We start from the raw sequence: 8,509 nt of genomic DNA, 5'->3' as shown, positions 1-8,509 counted from the left end.
GAAGGAAGGAAGGAAGGAAGGAAGGAAGGAAGGAAGGAAGGAAGGAAAAAGGGAGAGAGGGAAGGAAAAGTTGTTTAAAATGAGGTAGTTCCATGTTTTATGATTTAAAAGTATATGAAAGCCAAATGTACACATTCTCACCTACTTAACATGCAAGTTTGGGGATGTAATCTTTCAGCAAACAATAGGCTTATTGGTTATAAAAACTCCAGTGGAAGTTTCTTACCAGTGTGTGCTTTTTTCATGAAGAAAAGGTAGAAAAACGATTTGGAAATGAGCCACCTTTATTTTTAAATTCCTTAGTCAACATGTTGCCACAGCAACCAAACTTCTTGCTATCTGGGAAAAGACGGATGCCTTTGCTTCAATCAAGATGCAAATCTAGAGGAAAAAAAAGCAATGAAAATGCTTCATTTCATTATTTGAAAATGTGAATTGTCCTGAGCTGGCTTTAAGCCATAGTTCTTATCCACAGTATCCATCAACATGCATTCAAGTCCCTCAAAACTGCAATAGTTCATTTTCATTAATTAAATAATTACATCAAATGCTGTCTCATGATAACATTCAGTTGAATTCATTCATTGACAAAAATGGCATTATTCAATTTTAAATAGTTTGTATTATTAGTCAGTTTATTGAAAAAGATGACGGTAAGTCTATTTAATAAGAGTGGTGGTATCCAGAGGAAAATAAAAATGGGAACCACAAAAACTACTGAGAAAAAGGACCAGAAAGTCTCCTTTATTTTAACATTGTTGTTGACCTATATATGCTTATTTCTTAACCCTTGAATTTTAACTAAAATGAAGGTAATTTTTGAATGTTTAACAAGAACAAAAAGAGTACAAGAAGAGACAACAGTAGACAAGAGATTACAACAAATTTTTGAATATGGGAAATAAATAGGAAGTTAATTAACAAAATTGAGATGTTTGAGAAAAAATGCTGAACAGTGAACAAGTGCAGAGAGAATTACAGATAGACTCAAGAGTGAGGTCCCGAAAAAGCAGAGTGCTAAGACAGAAAATACAAAAAAGAGCCAGTGAAAATTGGGCTTCAAGAAAAGTCAGAGCTTTTAGCTCCGTTTCACCTACTGTGTGTTGGAAAGGAAAGGGAAATTTCATGCTGGAGGCTTATACAACAGACAGACAAAGTGAAGATGAAGGGGAAGCTCAGTTCTGGAAGTAAAAAAAAATTTACATATTAAATATTAGACTCTACAATTTCCTTTCCCATGCTGCGATTAGAATTCTCACTTAGAAGGATTCAACCTTCTAGGTATAAAGTTAAACAACATTCATTTGAAGAATTGAAAGCAAAAACAACACACACACGTACATTTTAGTATCACTCCAGTAGAAGAAATAGCTTGTTACCAAACCACCCAGATAAGAATCCCACAAGTTAATAAGCCCTTCTCACATGTACAGAGTTTCTGATCTACATTAACTTGTTGCATACTTCATTACACATAGCCCAAAGGCTAAAGAAAAGAGCAGGAATAAATAAGAACTTAGATGAAATAAAGACATTGCTGTGCAAAGAATAAAAAGGTAAGTAAAACTATTGTTAACTATTGTTAATTATCTTGTAGAGAAAAGATACTAAAAAAAATTGCAAGTTCTAAGATGGAATATCAAAGGTAATTAAGACTCCTGGTAATTAAAAAATATGCTGGCCAAAATTTAAAAAGGAAACTGAAATAGACTTCACAAAATCCTAAAAAGTATTAACAGAAAAAGTTACAATAGAAAATAAAAAGTTATAAAACTAGATGAAATTATATATACAAAGAAATAGAGAAGCAAAAAGGGAATAAATTATCAAAGAAGGAATACAACACATTTTTTCCCAGAAATGCTATTAGATTATTCTGGGCTCTCATTGAAAGTTTTTTCAATAAACGAACCCAAGCAAGGCACATTGTACACATTTCAAAACACCAGTTATTAGAAGATATCCTAAAATCTCATGAAGAGAAAAAAATGAGACATCACAAAATATCAGGTAAATGAATAACAGAACTCTCAACGGCAATACTACAAGTCAAATATATATAAAGAGAAGAAACTAAAAATTATCCAGATAAACTGGTAATTTCATGTAAGGGTAGGATAAATATATTTTCAGACACTGATGCAATAAAAATATATTTTTTCCATAAACACTTTCTTAGGAAGCTTCTGGAAAATATACTCTTATAAAACAAACAAAGGAAAAAACAACAACAACACTGTATTAGGGTTCTCCAGAGAGAAAAAAAGAAATCAATAGTATATAGATAGATACATAGAAATAGATATAACAGATGTATCAATATAAAGATATTTTTAATAAGGAATTGACTCTCTTAATTATGGAGGCTGTCACATGATCTGCCTTCTGCAAGCAGGAGACCCAGGAAAGCTGGTGGTATAATTCTAAGAATAAGAGGGCCAATGATGTAAGTTCCTGTCCAAAGACAGAAGACTGATGTCCCAGCTAAAGCAGTCAGGCAGAGATAGAAAAATTTCTCCCTTCTTCTGCCTTTTTGTTCCATTCATGTACTCAGTGAATTGGATGGTGCCTATGCCTACCTGCATTGGGAAGGGCAACTGGCTTTGTTCTCTACCACTTCAAATGCTCATATTTTCCCGAAACAGTCTCACAGACACACCCAGAAATAATGTTTAGCCAATTATCTTAGCAACTCTTGATCCAGTAAAGTTGAGACTAAAATTAAACATCACAAACACAAAATTCAAGAAATAGAATCCAGTCTAAGAAAAAGGGAAGGAAAGTACTTGGTTAATGAGAAGGAGAAAATCTATCAAGAAAATTGTTTTTACTAGAGAGGTATATTGAATACAGTGAGATGGAGATCTGCAGGAAAACAACAGCACAATGGTATCTTAGATCCTGTGGAATAACCTGATATGGTTTAAATTTGTGTCCCTGACCAAATCTCATGTTGAATTGTAATCCCTAGTATTGGAACTGGGCCTGGTATGGTTTGAATTTGTGTCCCCACCCAAATCTCATGTCAAATTGTAATTCCAGTATTGGTATTGGGCCTGGTGGGTGATAACTGAATTATAGGAGTGGATTTCCCCCTTGCTGTTATCGTAATAGTGAGTTCTTACAAGATCTAGTTGTTTAAAAGTGAGTGGCATCTCCCACTTTGTTCTCTTCCTCCTGCTCTTGCCACGGAAGACATGACTCCTTCTTCTTTGCCTTCTACCATGACTGTAAGTTTCCTGAGGCTTCCCCAGCCATGCTGCCTATATAGCCTGAAGAACTATGGGCCAATTAAACCTCTTTTCTTTATTAATTACCCAGTCTAAGGTAGTTCTTTATAGCAACGCAAGAACAGACTAATACACTATCCCTCTGACAAGAGATTAATAATCAGAATATTTAAGGAGATCAAACAACTCTACAGAAAAAAAGCTAATAATCTGATGAAAAGATGGGAAAACAATTGAATAGATATTTCTCAAAAGAAGGCATAAAAATGGCAAACAGGAATAAGAAAAGGTGCTCAACATCATTGATCATCAGAGAAATGCAAATCAAAACTACAATGAGATATTATCTCACACAGGTTAAAATGGCTTATATCTAAAAAACAGGTAATAGTATGGATAGAAGTGAAAATCATTATGCTAAGTGAAATAAGCCAGGCACAGAAAGACAAACATCTCATGTTCTCACTTATTTGTGGGATCTAAATAACAAATCAATTGAACTCATGGACATAGAGAGTAGAAGAATGACCACCCAAGGCTAGGAATGGTAGTGGGAGGTTAATAGGGAGTGAACTGTAATCCCACTTTGGGAGGCCGAGGCAGGCAGATCATTTGAGGTCAGGAGTTCCAGACCAGCCTGGCCAACATAGTGAAACCCTGCCTCTACTAAAAATCCAAAAATTAGCCAGGTATGGTAGTGCATGCCTGTAATCCCAGCTACTCAGTAGGCTGAGGCAGGAGAATTGCTTGAACCAGGGAGATGAAGGATGCAATGAGTTGAGATTGTGCCACTGCACTTTAGCCTAGGTGACAGAGTGAGACTCTGTCTCAAAGAAAAAAGAGGCAGGGAACAGTCAGGGATGGTTAATGGGAACAAAAGAATAGAAAAAAAAATGAATAAGATCTATTTTATAGAACAATAAGGTGACTATATCAATAATAACTTAATAGTATATTTTTGAGTAACTATAAGAATATAATTGGATTGTTTATAACTAAAAGGATAAATGCTTGAAGGGATGGATATTCCATTCTCCATGATGTAGTTATTTCTCATTGCATGCCTGTATCAAAACATCTCATGTACTCCATAAATATATATACCTAATATGTACCCACCAAAAAATAAACTGTTAACTATATGGATATAGCCTTCAAGGGAATTTGTAAATAGAGGCATCTAGAGTGCCCTGATTCTGATAATAGTCCAAAATCTCTTTTCTAGCTGGACAGAATGAATAGTCTCCTCCCAAATCAGCCTCTTTTGGTTGATACTATCATAAAGAAAAGAGGGTTCTCCTTAATTCACAGTTTACAATTATTTTTATCTCCCTAATATAGCAAATTTTAATTTTTGTTCTATAACTTAAACAATAAAATTTAGAATAGTGACGATGATAAATAACAGTATCATTGTATTGGTTGTATTGTCTGATATCATTGTATCAGACAACCCTAGGTAAGATATCATATACCCAATATATTATGCAGCAAAACACATATAATTTACTTTGATCACCAAGAATCTACAAACCAAAGAAAAAATAATAGCAACATAGATTACAATGTGGATTTCCCTGTCTATATTTATAATGTGCATGTTAGGACATAATGGTGACTAAATCTGCTTCATTGTCTTTCCTGTAAAAAGATGGCAGAGAATTTCCTTGGACTCACTGCTTTAAAAAAGATTGCATGAACAACATGGTATTTTTTAATTATCTTAGGGGCACAAGTGTAGGTATATTGGAATCTGTTATCCTGTCAAAGGATAAATCACTGAAAATGCATTTTGGGAGGTTGGGTCAGCAGCCACATTTTAGAGGAAAATAAGGTATACAGAGTTTTCTTTGCTTTTTGACGGTTTAAAGCAGGGGTCATGTAATCAAATGCCCACAGAGGCCAAACAGTTAACATAATTAAAGCTAGAGAAGGCATCAAGGCCATAAGCAGAAATTATAACTGTGCTGATCAGGAATGTATATAATCTTACCTAAGGGATTCAAATTATCTAAAGGGAATAGCAATAGCAACATGGGGCAGTTCAAACTAAAAATATTTGCTGACAGTATTTGGGTAATAGGCCTTGTTCGCAACATTTGGTTTAAAAGAAAAAGGGTGAAATTCCAGAAGATGGCCACAAAGGTGCTCCTCCAGAGTGCAGCTCCCAGCTAGTGAGATGCAGAGCCAGAGTGATATGAATGAGGTACTGGGTTCATTTCAAAGGGACTGGTTGAACATTGGGATTAACCCAAAAAAAATGTGGCGAAAGTAGCCCAAAGAGGGTGAGCTGAGGCAAGGCAGGGCTTTGCCCCAGCCGGGAAGGGAATCTGGCATGGAGAATGGGGAGGGGGTTAACCTCCTGGGTGCTCTGATTCACATACTGCACTTTACTCCGTAACTTTGGCAGCCCACAGTCCAGGAAAACCCGCCTGGCTGAGAATCGCCCCAAGTTGCAGACCTGGGCGATAGCCTTGGCTGGCCCGCTGCCTTGAAATGTTGGCACAGACCAGGGCGGAGACTTTGACTAACACCGAGAAAGCTAGCTGGAAGGAGCTGCCCATCCCACAGAAGTAGGGAGAGTTGAAAGCGGGGAGTCAGATGACATGGCCAGACAGGTTCGACTCCCACAAGATCCAGCAAGCGGAAGCCCTCTTGTGGGAGAGTTTCACAGTTAACATACCAGACTGAGCTCCATCCAGAACGAGTGGGCTCTGTGGAGGGAAAGATGCCTGCCATTGGGAAGGTGGGGCTAAACTCACTGGTATAAGCAAAAACCATGAGAAGAATAAACAGCAGGCTGGCTGAGACTAAGGCATCCCAACAGCGCCTCCACAGGCAGACAACGGACAGACTGTCTTAAGCGGCACACTGACCTCTGCGTAAAAAAAAAAAAAAAAAAAAGCTTCATATAGGAGAAATAATCCCAAATTTAACAGAATGGACACCCACTCAGACATCTCACCCGAAGTCACCAACTTCAAAGATCAAAGATAGATAAATCCACGAAGATGGGAAGAAACCAGCAAAAACAATCACCAAACTCCAGAACACCTCTTATCCGTCCTCTGAGAGAACACAATGCCTCACCAGCAAGAGAACAAAACAGGACAGAGAATGAATTTGATGAACTACCAGAAGCAGGCTTCCGAAGATGGGTAATAACAAACTTATCTGAGCCAAAAGATCATGTTCTAATCCAATGCAAAGAATCTAGGAAACTTGAAAAAAGGTTAGACGAAATGCTAACTAGAATACCCAGCCTAGAGAAGAACATAAACAACTTGATGAAGCTGAAAAACACACCACAAAAGCTTCGTGAAGCATATGCAAGTTTCAATAGCAGAACTGATTAAGCAGAAGAAAGGATATCAGAGATTGAAGATCAACTCAATGAAATAAAAAGAGAAGGCAAGAAAAGAGAAAAATGAGTGAAAAGAAACAAACAAAGCCTCAAAGAAGTATGGTATTATGTGAAAACACCTAATCTACACTTGATCGATGTACCTGAAGAGAACAGGAGAAAGTATCCAAGCTGGAAAACACTCTTCAGGATATTATCCAGGAGAACTTCCCAAACCTAGCAAAGCAGGCCAACATTCAAATATAGGAAATACAAAGAACACTACAAAGATACTCCTCAAGAAGAGCAACCCCAAGGCATATAGTCATCAGATTCACCAGAATTGAAAAGGAATAAAAACTTCTAAGGGCAGCCAGAGAGAAAGGTCGGGTCGCCCACAAAAGGAAGCCAATCAGACTCACAGCAGATCTCTCAGCAGAAACCCTACAAGCCAGAAGAGAGTGGGGGCCAATATTCAACAACCTTAAAGAAAAGAACTTTCAACCCACAATTTCATATCCAGCCAAACTAAACTTCATAAGTGAAGGAGAAATAAAATCCTACACAGACAAGCAATTATTGAGAGATTTTGTTGCTACCAGACCTGCCTTACAAGAGCTCCTGAAGGTAGCACTAAACACATAAAGGAACAATCAGTACCAGCCACTGCAAAACTGAACCAAATGGTAAACACCAATGATGCAATGAAGAAACTGCGTCAACCAACAGGCCAAACAACCAGTAACAAAATGGCAGGATCAAACTGACACATAACAACATTAACATTAAATGCAAATGGCCTACATGCCCCAATCCAAAGACACAGACTGGCAAAGTTGATAAACAGTCAAGACCCATAGTTGAGCTGTATTCAGGAGACCCATCTCACTTGCAAAGACACACATAGACTCAAAATAAAGGGATGGAAGAAGATCTACCAAGCAAATGGAGAGCAAAAAATGCAGGAGTTGCAATCCTGTCTCTGATAAAATGGACTTTAAACCAACAAAGACCAAAAGAGAAAAGAATGGTATTACATAATGGTAAAAGGATCAATACAACAAGAAGAGCTAACTATCCTAAATATATATGCACCCAATACAGGACCACCCAGATACATAAAGCAAGTTCTTAATGACCTACAAAGAGACTTAGACTCCCACACAACAATAGTGGGAGACATTAACACTCTACTGTCAATATTAGACAGCTCAATGACACAGAAAATTAACAATATCCAGGTCTTGAAGGCACATCTGGACCAAGTGGACCTAATAGACATGTACAGAACTCTCTTCTGCAAATCTACAGAATATACATTCTTCTCAGCACCACATCACACTTATTCTAAAATTGACCACATAATTAGAAGTAAATCACTCCTCAGCAAATGCAAAAGAATGGAAATCATAACAAACCATCTCTCAGACCACAGTTCAATCAAAGTATAACTCAGGATTAAGAAAATGACTCAAAACTACACAACTTCATGGAAACTGAACAACTGGCTCCTGAATGATGACTGGATAAACATTGAAATGAAGGCAGAAATAAAGATGATTTTCAAAACCAGTGAGAACAAAGACACAATATACCAGAATCTCGGGACACATTTAAAGCAGTGTCTAGAGGAAAATGTATAGCAATAAATGCCAACATGAGAAGCAAGGAAAGATCTAAAATCAACACCCTATCCTCACCATTGAAAGAGCTAGAGGAGCAAGTTCAAAAAACTCAAAAGCCAGCAGAAGACAAGAAAAAACTAAGATCAGAGCAGAACTAAAAGAAACAGAGACACAAAAAAATCCTTCAAAAAAATCAATAAATCCAGGAGCTGGTTTTTTGAAAAGATCAACAAAATGGACCGCTAGCCAGATTAATAATAAAGAAAAGAGAAAAGAATCAAATAAATGGAATAAAAAACAATAAAGGATAT

The 8,509-nt window shown here is 37.0% G+C and overlaps 1 long non-coding RNA gene across 2 annotated transcripts in view; it reads right to left on the bottom strand.

Moving 5' to 3' along the window:
* Positions 1-43: 43 nt before the first annotated feature.
* Positions 44-8,509, bottom strand: part of LOC116551329 — a 113,855-nt gene continuing 105,389 nt past the window's right edge. For both annotated transcript variants that reach the window (XR_004268852.1, XR_004268853.1), the window contains exon 3: positions 44-381. This is a non-coding gene — a long non-coding RNA (uncharacterized LOC116551329). The remainder of the gene's footprint in view (positions 382-8,509) is intronic.

Source organism: Sapajus apella, unplaced genomic scaffold (assembly GCF_009761245.1).
Source record: "Sapajus apella isolate SASKATOON/1434 unplaced genomic scaffold, GSC_monkey_1.0 scaffold9, whole genome shotgun sequence".
NCBI lineage: Eukaryota > Metazoa > Chordata > Mammalia > Primates > Cebidae > Sapajus > Sapajus apella.
The sequence above is the reverse complement of the archived record's forward strand: the minus strand, read 5'-3'. Positions and strand labels throughout refer to the sequence as shown.